This window comes from Ascaphus truei, chromosome 8 (genome assembly GCF_040206685.1).
Source record: "Ascaphus truei isolate aAscTru1 chromosome 8, aAscTru1.hap1, whole genome shotgun sequence".
In the NCBI taxonomy this organism is placed as follows: Eukaryota; Metazoa; Chordata; class Amphibia; order Anura; family Ascaphidae; genus Ascaphus; species Ascaphus truei.
In genome coordinates this window covers 503,156-515,722 of record NC_134490.1, presented here as the reverse complement: position 1 = coordinate 515,722, position 12,567 = coordinate 503,156, and positions in this window count along the sequence as shown.

Genomic DNA, 12,567 nt, shown 5'->3' with positions numbered 1-12,567 from the left:
GAGTGGGGGGGAGGCTCTCGGAGAGTGGGGGGGCTCTCGGAGAGTGGGGGGGGGGGTTCTCGGAGAGTGGGGGGGAGGTTCTCGGAATGTGGGGGGAGGTTCTCGGAGAGTGGGGGAGGTTCTCGGAGAGTGTGGGGCGAGGTTCTCGGAGAGTGGGGGGGTCTTGGAGAGTGGGGGGGTCTCGGAGAGTGGGGGGGAGGCTCTCGGAGAGTGGGGGGGCTCTCAGAGAGTGGGGGGTAGGTACTCGGAGATTGGGGGGCTCTCGGAGAGTGGGGGGGGGGCTCTCGGAGAGTGGGGGGGCTCTCGGAGAGTGGGGGGGGGCTCTCGGAGAGTGGGGGGGGGCTCTCGGAGAGTGGGGGGGTCTCGGAGAGTGGGGGCGGGGGGTCTCGGAGAGTGGGGGGGCTCTTGGAGAGTGTGTGGGCTCTCGGAGAGTGGGGGGGGTTCTCGGAGAGTGGGCGGGTCTCCGAGAGTGGGGGGGGGGGGCTCTCGGAGAGTGGGGGGGCTCTCGGAGAGTGGGGGGGTCTCAAAGAGTGGGGGGAGGCTCTCGGAGAGTGGGGGAGGCTCTCGGAGAGTGGGGGGAGGCTCTCGGAGAGTGGGGGGGGGGAGGATACCGCATGTCCACGTGTAAATAAATAAAGACATGAAAAAGCTCCCTGTGCCTTGTCAGGATTCTCCTGGGACCCTCACTCTGTCCCTCTCTCCCTCTCCCCCTCTATCCGCGCAGCTCTCTCCCTCACTCTCCGTCACTATCCGCACAGTTCTCTCTCTGTCCCTCCCTATCCGCGCAGCTCTCCCCCTCACTCTCCCTCCCTATCCGCGCAGCTCTCTCCCTCCATCCCTATCCACGCAGCTCTCTCTCCCCCTCCCTATCCGCGCAGCTCTCTCCCTCCATCCCTATCCACGCAGCTCTCTCTCCCCCTCCCTATCCGCGCAGCTCTCTCCCTCCCTCCCTATCCACGCAGCTCTCTCTCCCTCCCTATCCGCGCAGCTCTCTCCATCCCTATCCGTGCAGCTCTCTCCCTCCCTATCCGCGCAGCTCTCTCCCTCCCTATCCGCGCAGCTCTCTCCCTCCCTATCCGCGCAGCTCTCTCCCTCCCTCCCTATCCACGCAGCTCTCTCTCCCTCCCTATCCGCGCAGCTCTCTCTCTCCCAATCCGCGCAGCTCTCTCTCCCTATCCGCGCCGCTCTCCCTCCCTATCCGCGCCGCTCTCTCCCTCACTCTCCCTCCCTCCCTATCCGCGCCGCTCTCTCCCTCACTCTCCCTCCCTATCCGTGCAGCTCTCTCCCTCCCTATCCGCGCAGCTCTCTCCCTCCCTATCCGTGCAGCTCTCTCCCTCACTCTCCCTCCCTATCCGTGCAGCTCTCTCCCTCACTCTCCCTCCCTATCCGTGCAGCTCTCTCCCTCACTCTCCCTCCCTATCCGTGCAGCTCTCTCCCACCCTATCGGTGCAGCTCTCTCTCTCCCTCTTTATCCGTGCAGCTCTCTCTCCCTATCCATGCAGCTCTCTCCCTCCCTATCCGTGCAGCTCTCTCTCCCTCCCTATCCGTGCAGCTCTCTCCCTCCCTATCCGCGCAGCTCTCTCCCTCCCTATCCGCGCAGCTCTCTCCCCCTCCCTATCCGCGCAGCTCTCTCTCCCTCCCTATCCGTGCAGCTCTCCCCCTCCCTATCCGCGCAGCTCTCTCCCTCCATCCCTATCCACGCAGCTCTCTCTCCCCCTCCCTATCCACGCAGCTCTCTCTCCCTCCCTATCCGCGCAGCTCTCTCCCTACCTATCCGCGCAGCTCTCTCCCTCCCTCCCTATCCACGCAGCTCTCTCTCCCTCCCTATCCGCGCAGCTCCCTCCCTATCCACGCAGCTCTCTCCCTCCCTATCCGCGCAGCTCTCTCCCTCCCTATCCGTGCAGCTCTCTCTCTCCCTCCCTATCCGCGCAGCTCTCTCCCTCCCTATCCGTGCAGCTATCTCCCTCCCTCCCTATCCGTGCAGCTATCTCCCTCCCTATCTGTGCAGCTCTCTCCCTCCCTATCCGTGCAGCTCTCTCCCTCCCTATCCGCGCAGCTCTCTCCCTCCCTATCCGCGCAGCTCTCTCCCTCCCTATCCGCGCAGCTCTCTCCCTCCCTATCCGCGCAGCTCTCTCCCTCCCTATCCGCGCAGCTCTCTCCCTCCCTATCTGCGCAGCTCTCTCCCTCCCTATCCGCGCAGCTCTCTCCCTCCCTATCCGCGCAGCTCTCTCTCTCCCTATCCGCGCAGCTCTCTCTCTCCCTATCCGTGCAGCTCTCTCTCCCTCCCTATCCGTGCAGCTCTCTCCCTCCCTATCCGTGCCGCTCTCTCCCTCCCTATCCGTGCAGCTCCCTCCCTCCCTATCCGTGCAGCTCTCTCTCTCCCTATCCGCGCAGCTCTCTCCCTCCCTATCCGCGCAGCTCTCTCCCTCCCTATCCGCGCAGCTCTCTCCCTCCCTATCCGTTCAGCTCTCTCTCTCCCTCCCTATCTGGGCAACTCTCTCCCCCTCCCTATCCGCGCAGCTCTCTCACTCCCTATCGGTGCAGCTCTCTCCCTCCCTATCGGCGCAGCTCTCTCCCTCCCTATCCGCGCAGCTCTCTCCCTCCCTATCCGCGCAGCTCTCTCCCTCCCTATCCGCGCAGCTCTCTCCCTCCCTATCCGCGCAGCTCTCTCCCTCCCTTTCCGCGCAGCTCTCTCTCTCCCTCCCTATCCGTGCAGCTCTCTCCCTCCCTATCCGTGCAGCTCTCTCCCTCCCTATCCGTGCAGCTCTCTCTCTCCCTCCCTATCCGCGCAGCTCTCCCCCTCCCTATCCGTGCAGCTATCTCCCTCCCTCCCTATCCGTGCAGCTATCTCCCTCCCTATCCTTGCAGCTCTCTCCCTCCCTATCCGTGCAGCTCTCTCCCTCCCTATCCGCGCCGCTCTCTCCCTCCCTATCCGTGCAGCTCTCTCCCTCCCTATCCGTGCAGCTCTCTCCCTCCCTATTCGTGCAGCTCTCTCCCTCCCTATCCGCGCAGCTCTCTCCCTCCCTATCCGGGCAGCTCTCTCCCTCACTCTCTATCCGCGCATCTCCCTCCCTATCCCTGCAGCTCTCTCCCTCCCTATCCGTGCAGCTCTCTCTCTCTCCCTCGCAGCTCTCTCCCTCCCTATCGGTGCAGCTCTCTCCCTCCCTATCTGTGCAGCTCTCTCTCTCCCTCGCTATCCGCGCAGCTCTCTCCCTCCCTATCCGTGCAGCTCTCTCTCTCCCTATTCGTGCAGCTCTCTCCCTCCCTATCGGTGCAGCTCTCTCTCTCCCTATCGGTGCAGCTCTCTCCCTCCCTATCCGTGCAGCTCTCTCTCTCCCTATCCGCGCAGCTCTCTCCCTCCCTATCCGCGCAGCTCTCTCCCTCCCTATCTGTGCAGCTCTCTCTCTCCCTATCCGCGCAGCTCTCTCCCTCCCTACCCGTGCAGCTCTCTCCCTCCCTATCCGCGCAGCTCTCTCTCCCTCCCTATCCGTGCAGCTCTCTCCCTCCTTATCCGCGCAGCTCTCTCCCTATCCGTGCAGCTCTCTCCCTCCCTATCCGTGCAGCTCTCTCCCTCCCTATCCGCTCAGCTCTCTCCCTCCCTATCCGCGCAGCTCTCTCTCTCCCTATCCGCGCAGCTCTCTCCCTCCCTATTCGTGCAGCTCTCTCTCTCCCTCCCTATCCGTGCAGCTCTCCCTCCCTATCCGGGCAGTTCTCTCCCTCCCTATCCGCGCAGCTTTCTCTCTCCCTCCCTATCCGTGCAGTTCTCTCCCTCCCTATCCGTGCAGCTCTCTCCCTCCCTCCCTATCCGTGCAGCTCTCTCTCTCCCTATCCGCGCAGCTCTCTCCCTCCCTATCCGTGCAGCTCTCTCTCTCCCTCCCTATCCGCGCAGCTCTCTCCCTCCCTATCCGCGCAGCTCTCTTCCTCCCTATCCGTGCAGCTCTCTCTCTCCCTCCCTATCCGGGCAACTCTCTCCCCCTCCCTATCCGCGCAGCTCTCTCACTCCCTATCAGTGCAGCTCTCTCCCTCCCTATCCGCGCAGCTCTCTCCCTCCCTATCCGCGCAGCTCTCTCCCTCCCTATCCCTGCAGCTCTCTCCCTCCCTATCCGTGCAGCTCTCTCTCTCCCTCGCTATCCGCGCAGCTCTCTCCCTCCCTATCGGTGCAGCTCTCTCCCTCCCTATCTGTGCAGCTCTCTCTCTCCCTCGCTATCCGCGGAGCTCTCTCTCCCTATTCGTGCAGCTCTCTCCCTATCCGTGCAGCTCTCTCTCTCCCTATCCGTGCAGCTCTCTCTCTCCCTATCCGCGCAGCTCTCTCCCTCCCTATCCGCGCAGCTCTCTCCCTCCCTATCCGCGCAGCTCTCTCCCTCCCTATCCGTGCAGCTCTCTCTCCCTCCCTATCCGTGCAGCTCTCTCCCTCCCTATCCGTGCAGCTCTCTCCCTCCCTACCTGTGCAGCTCTCTCCCTCCCTATCCGCGCAGCTCTCTCTCACTCCCTATCCGTGCAGCTCTCTCCCTCCTTATCCGCGCAGCTCTCTCCCTATCCGTGCAGCTCTCTCCCTCCCTATCCGCGCAGCTCTCTCCCTCCCTATCCGCGCAGCCCTCTCCCTCCCTATCCGCGCAGCTCTCTCCCTCCCTATCCGCTCAGCTCTCTCCCTCCCTATCCGCGCAGCTCTCTCTCTCCCTATCTGCGCAGCTCTCTCCCTCCCTATTCGTGCAGCTCTCTCTCTCCCTCCCTCCCTATCCGTGCAGCTCTCCCTCCCTATCCGGGCAGCTCTCTCCCTCCCTATCCACGCAGCTCTCTCCCTCCCTATCCGTGCAGCTCTCCCTCCCTATCCGGGCAGCTCTCTCCCTCCCTATCCGCGCAGCTCTTTCTCTCCCTCCCTATCCGCGCAGCTCTCTCTCTCCCTATCCGCGCAGCTCTCTCCCTCCCTATCTGTGCAGCTCTCTCTCTCCCTCCCTATCCGTGCAGCTCTCACTCTCCCTATTCGTGCAGCTCTCCCTCCCTATCCGGGCAGCTTTCTCTCTCCCTCCCTATCCGTGCAGCTCTCTCTCTCCCTATTCGTGCAGCTCTCTCCCTCCCTATCCACGCAGCTCTCTCCCTCCCTATCCGCGCAGCTCTCTCTTTTTCTCCCTCCCTATCCGCGCAGCTCTCTCCCTCCCTATCCACGCAGCTCTCTCCCTTCCTATCCGCACAGCTCTCTCCCTCCCTATCCGTGCAGCTCTCTCCCTATCCATGCAGCTCTCTCCCTCCCTATCCGCGAAGCTCTCTCCCTCCCTATCCGCGCAGCTCTCTCCCTATCCATGCAGCTCTCTCCCTCCCTATCCGCGCAGCTCTCTCCCTCCCTATCCGCTCAGCTCTCTCTCCCTCCCTATCCGTGCGGCTCTCTCTCCCTCCCTATCTGTGCGGCTCTCCCTCCCTATCCGTGCAGCTCTCTCCCTCCCTATCCGCGCAGCTTTCTCTCTCCCTATCTGTGCAGCTCTCCCTCCTATCGGTGCAGCTCTCTCCCTCCCTATCCGCGCAGCTCTCTCTCTCCCTCCCTATCTGTGCAGCTCTCCCTCCCTATCGGTGCAGCTCTCTCCCTCCCTATCCGTGCAGCTCTCTCCCTCCCTATCCGTGCAGCTCTCCCTCCCTATCCGCGCAGCTCTCTCCCTCCCTCCCTATCCGCGCAGCTCTCTCTCTCCCTCCCTATCTGTGCAGTTCTCTCCCTCCCTATCTGCCCCCTTCTCTCCACCTAGATAAAAGGAGTGGTACTGTGCACCTTATTAAAAGAACCCCCCCCCTTGTGACGCGTTGGGGCGCAGCGCTGTGTAATATGTTTCCGGAACACGCAGAACTGCTTATTGTTTAACATAGGGAGAGAGAAACCCCTGTGTGTTTAGGAAGTGCGGAGTAAACGAGTACTTCAGTATTAGGTGATACTTTTTTATTTGGACTAACAATAGATATTTTAACACGAGCAACGCGCCCCGAGGAAGAGAGAGAACGCTGCAACGTGTGTCCTGTAATCTTAATTGTTAGTCCAAATAAAAAAGGTACCCCTAATACTGCAGTACTCACCCCGCACTGTCCCAGCGGCACGAACGCGGCTAGTTCTACCTAATTGCTGTGGAATTTTAAGTAGTAAATAAGGGATAAGTAGTGGCACGTTGGGTGTGAAAATAAAAGTATCGGTACTCTGCGTGCAGTAACCGTGCTCCCTGCTCTGTGATCCTATAGCGCTGCACAGATGCTGCGACGCTGTTGCACTCACCGGCACGCTTCGGCGGGGATATAGCGCGGTAGCTCCGCCTCCTTTTCACACGCGGCTGAACACAATGGCTGCTTCTCTCGCTGGTGTGCTGTGTGTGTCCCACGGCGACGCGCCCGCGAGCACGCTAACGTCGCCTACATCTGCACCTCTCTGCTTCTCTCCGTGCTTCAGTGCTCCAGGCTCCCACTGATTCCCGGGGGGGGGGGGGGTTCCGGTATCAGCAGGCGGTTCCTCATGGTGTGGACAGGACACGTCTCTGTGTGTCAGTGCATCATGCATGCAGACGTGTGCTTGTGTATGAGTGCATGTATGTATGCCTGTGTGTACAGTTGTGTTAAATAGAAAGTGCACCCTCTTTGAATTCTATGGTTTTACATATCAGGAAATAATAACAATCATCTGCTCCTTAGCAGGTCTTAAACTTAGGTAAATACAACCTCAGATGAACAACAACACATGACATATTACACCGTGTGTGTGTGTGTGTGTGTGTGTGTGTGTGTACACATGACATATTACACCGGGTCATGATTTATTTAACAAAAATAAAGCCAAAATGGAGAAACTTTGGTATACAGAGGAGTTCATGGTCGACTCAATGACTGCAAGGTTCCCAGGTCCTTTGGCTGCACAACAAGCCCATATCATCACCCCTCCACCACCGTGCTTGACAGTTGGTATGAGGTGTTTGTGCTGATATGTTGTGTTTGGTTTTCGCCAAACGTGGCGCTGTATATTATGGCCAAACATCTCCACTTTGGTCTCGTCTGTCCAAAGGACATTGTTCCAGAATTCTTGTGGTTTGTTCAGATGCAACTTTGCAAACCTAAGCCATGCTGCCATGTTCTTTTTAGAGATAAGAGGCTTTCTCCTGGCAACCCTTCCAAACAAACCATACTTGTTCAGTCTTTTACTAATTGTACTGTCATGAACTTTAACATTTAACATGCTAACTGAGGCCTGTAGAGTCTGAGATGTAACGCATGGGTTTTTTGCAATTTCTCTGACCTTGGGGTGAATTTGCTTGGACGTCCACTCCTGGGAAGATTGGCAACTGTCTTGAATGTTTTCCACTTTTGAATAATCTTTCTCACTGTAGAATGATGGACTTTAAATTGTTTGGAAATGGCCTTATAACCCTTCCCAGATTGATGGGCAGCAACAATTGCTTCTCTAAGATCATTGCTGATGTCTTTCCTCCTTGGCATTGTGTTAACACACATCTGAATGCTGCAGACCAGCAAACTGCTAAAACTTTGGCTTTTATAGAAGTGGTCACACTTGCTGATGATCAATTAATCAAGGGCATTTGATTAGCAGCACCTGCCTGCTACTTAGCATCTTAATTCCTATGGACGCAGTAAGGGTGTACTTAGTTTTTCACACATCACACGGTGTAATATGTCATGTGTTGTTGTTCATCTGAGATTGTATTTACCTAATTTTCAGACCTGCTAAGGAACAGGTGATTGTTATTATGTCCTGATATGTAAAACCATAGAATTCAACGAGGGTGTACTTTCTTTGTCACACAACCGTATATATAATATACAACCCTGTTCACTCATTGTAATTAAGAAGTTGTAGCCATGTATTATTTGTCATCATAACTGTGCCCAGGACATGTGTGAGAACGAGAGGTAACACTGCCTGTAACACATGTTATAACTCTGTGCCCAGGACATGCGTGAGAACAAGCGGTAACTCTCACTGTATTACTGCCTGTAACACGTTATAACTCTGTGCCCAGGACATGCGTGAGAACGAGAGGTAACTCTCACTGTATTAATGCCTGTAACACGTTATAACTCTGTGCCCAGGACATGCGTGAGAACGAGAGGTAACTCTCACTGTATTACTGCCTGTAACACATGTTATAACTCTGTGCCCAGGACATGCGTGAGAACGAGAGGTAACTCTCACTGTATTACTGCCGGTAACACACGTTATAACGCTGTGCCCAGGACATGCGTGAGAGCGAGCGGTAACTCTCACTGTATTACTGCCTGTAACACATGTTATAACTCTGTGCCCAGGACATGCGTGAGAACGAGAGGTAACTCTCACTGTATTACTGCCTGTAACACACGTTATAACTCTGTGCCCAGGACATGCGTGAGAGCGAGAGGTAACTCTCACTGTATTACTGCCTCTAACACATGTTAAAACTCTGTGCCCAGGACATGCGTGAGAACGAGAGGTATCTCTCACTGTATTACTGCCTGTAACACATGTTATAACTCTGTGCCCAGGACATGCGTGAGAACGAGAGGTAACTCTCACTGTATTACTGCCTGTAACACACGTTATAACTCTGTGCCCAGGACATGCGTGAGAGCGAGAGGTAACTCTCACTGTATTACTTCCTGTAACACATGTTATAACTCTGTGCCCAGGACATGCGTGAGAACGAGAGGTAACTCTCACTGTATTACTGCCTGTAACACACTTTATAACTCTGTGCCTAGGGCATGCGTGAGAACGAGAGGTAACTCTCACTGTATTACTGCCTGTAAAACGTTATAACTCTGTGCCCAGGACATGCATGAGAACGAGAGGTAACTCTCACTGTATTACTTCCTGTAACACACGTTATAACTCTGTGCCCAGGACATACGTGAGAGCGAGAGGTAACTCTCACTGTATTACTTCCTGTAACACGTTATAACTCTATGCCCAGGACATACATGAGAGCGAGAGGTAACTCTCACTGTATTACTGCCTGTAACACGTTATAACTCTATGCCCAGGACATACGTGAGAGCGAGAGGTAACTCTCACTGTATTACTGCCTGTAACGCGTTATAACTCTGTGCCCAGGACATGCGTGAGAGCGAGAGGTAACTCTCACTGTATTACTTCCTGTAACACACATTATAACTCTGTGCCCAGGACATGCATGAGAATGAGCGGTAACTCTCACTGTATTACTGCCTGTAACACGTTATAACTCTGTGCCCAGGACATGCGTGAGAACGAGAGGTAACTCTCACTGTATTACTGCCTGTAACACGTTATAACTCTGTGCCCAGGACATGCGTGAGAACGAGAGGTAACTCTCACTGTATTACTGCCTGTAACACGTTATAACTCTGTGCCCAGGACATGTGTGAGAGCGAGAGGTAACTCTCACTGTATTACTGCCTGTAACACGTTATAACTCTGTGCCCAGGACATGTGTGAGAACGAGAGGTAACTCTCACTGTATTACTGCCTGTAACACATATTATAACTCTGTGCCCAAGACATGCATGAGAATGAGCGGTAACTCTCACTGTATTACTGCCTGTAACACGTTATAACTCTGTGCCCGGGACATGGGTGAGAACGAGAGGGAACTCTCACTGTATTACTTCCTGTAACACGTTATAACTCTGTGCCCAGGACATGCGTGAGAATGAGAGGTAACTCTCACTGTATTACTTCCTGTAACACACGTTATAACTCTGTGCCCAGGACAAGCGTGAGAACGGGAGGTAACTCTCACTGTATTACTGCCTGTAACACATGTTATAACTCTGTGCCCAGGACATGCGTGAGAACGAGCGGTAACTCTCACTGTATTACTGCCTGTAACACGTTATAACTCTGTGCCCAGGACATGCGTGAGAACGAGAGGTAACTCTCACTGTATTACTGCCTGTAACACATGTTATAACTCTGTGCCCAGGACATTCGTGAGAACGAGCGGTAACTCTCACTGTATTGCTTCCTGTAACACATGTTATAACTCTGTGCCCAGGACATGCGTGAGAGCAAGAGGTAACTCTCACTGTATTACTGCCTGTAACATGTTATAACTCTGTGCCCAGGACATGCGTGAGAATGAGAGGTAACTCTCACTGTATTACTGCCTGTAACACGTTATAACTCTGTGCCCAGGACATGCGTGAGAGCAAGAGGTAACTCTCACTGTATTACTGCCTGTAACACGTTATAACTCTGTGCCCAGGACATGCGTGTGAACAAGCGGTAACTCTCACTGTATTACTGCCTGTAACACACGTTATAACTCTGTGCCCAGGACATGCGTGAGAACGAGCGGTAACTCTCACTGTATTACTGCCTGTAACACATGTTATAACTCTGTGCCCAGGACATTCGTGAGAACGAGCGGTAACTCTCACTGTATTGCTTCCTGTAACACATGTTATAACTCTGTGCCCAGGACATGCGTGAGAGCGAGAGGTAACTCTCACTGTATTACTGCCTGTAACACGTTATAACTCTGTGCCCAGGACATGCGTGAGAACGAGCGGTAACTCTCACTGTATTACTGCCTGTAACACATGTTATAACTCTGTGCCCAGGACATACGTGAGAGCGAGAGGTAACTCTCACTGTATTACTGCCTGTAACACATGTTATATCTCTGTGCCCAGGACATGCGTGAGAACGAGAGGTAACTCTCACTGTATTACTGCCTGTAACACATGTTATAACTCTGTGCCCAGGACATGCGTGAGAACGAGAGGTAACTCTCACTGTATTACTGCCTGTAACACATGTTATAACTCTGTGCCCAGGACATGCGTGAGAACGAGCGGTAACTCTCACTGTATTACTGCCTGTAACACGTTATAACTCTGTGCCCAGGACATACGTGAGAGCGAGAGGTAACTCTCACTGTATTACTGCCTGTAACACATGTTATATCTCTGTGCCCAGGACATGCGTGAGAACGACAGGTAACTCTCACTGTATTACTGCCTGTAACACGTTATAACTCTGTGCCCAGGACATGCGTGGGAACGAGAGGTAACTCTCACTGTATTACTTCCTGTAACACATGTTATAACTCTGTGCCCAGGACATGCGTGAGAACGAGAGGTAACCCTCACTGTATTACTTCCTGTAACACATGTTATAACTCTGTGCCCAGGGCATGCGTGAGAACGAGAGGTAACTCTCACTGTATTACTGCCTGTTACACACGTTATAACTCTGTGCCCAGGACATGCGTGAGAACGAGTGGTAACTCTCACTGTATTACTGCCTGTAATACACGTTATAACTCTGTGCCCAAGACATGCGTGAGAACGAGCGGTAACTCTCACTGTATTACTGCCTGTAACACGTTATAACTCTGTGCCCAGGACATGCGTGAGAACGAGTGGTAACTCTCACTGTATTACTGCCAGTAACACGTTATAACTCTGTGCCTGGGACATGCGTGAGAACGAGAGGTAACTCTCACTATATTACTGCCTGTAACACATGTTATAACTCTGTGCCCAGGACATGCGTGTGAACGAGCGGTAACTCTCACTGTATTACTGCCTGTAATACACGTTATAACTCTGTGCCTTGGACATGTGTGAGAACGAGCGGTAACTCTCACTGTATTACTGCCTGTAATACACGTTATAACTCTGTGCCTTGGACATGCGTGAGAGCGAGCGGTAACTCTCACTGTATTACTGCCTGTAACACATTATAACTCTGTGCCCAGGACATGCGTGAGAACGAGAGGTAACTCTCACTGTATTACTGCCTGTAACACGTTATAACTCTGTGCCCGGGACAACGAGCGTGAGAACGAGAGGTAACTCTCACTGTATTACTGCCTGTAACACGTTATAACTCTGTGCCCAGGACATGCGTGAGAACGAGGGGTAACTCTCACTGTATTACTGCCTGTAACACATGTTATAAATAAATAAATGTACGAGTATGTAGGCACTTGTGAATATGTGTATACAGATATAACCCTGTCCCCTCTGGTCCCCCAAATTTCCCCCCCTTACATCTGCTGCGGTGGCGTTAGCACACGTCCGAAGGGTGCGGGGAAGAGCAGCGTCGGGTGGCAAGGCGACGGACTCGCCAGAGGCTCCAGCGGCTCCCTTTGCAGGGCACCGCCATGTTATGGTGTGCGTGCGCATGCGCAGTATAGTTTGCGCATGCGCAGTACAGTTCGAGGGTGCAGCGGTCATCTTGGTGCACCTCATGCATGCACAGGAGGCATTGTAAGCGGCAGCCATTACACCCAAAGCTCCACAGGGGAACTACAATTCCCAGCAGCCCCAGTGGCTGTACAACACATGACGCCTAGCAGCCAATCGCGCGGCCGGATCCCCCTGCTTCCAGATAGATACATTTCGCGCGCTGAGACCACGCCAACAGTCGGAGCTGGCACAAGGAAGGGGTAGGTTGTGTGTGCAGGTGTCCGTGGCACCTGCACTAGGCCGGATACTCCCTATTAGGCCCCAGCTAGGCCCCGACTCCCCTCAGCTTGTGGTTGCTGCAGGGACAGGCCCATAGATAGGGACGCTGCCCCTATAGCATTAGGAGGGACACATCCTGGCTTCAGGTGACCGGGG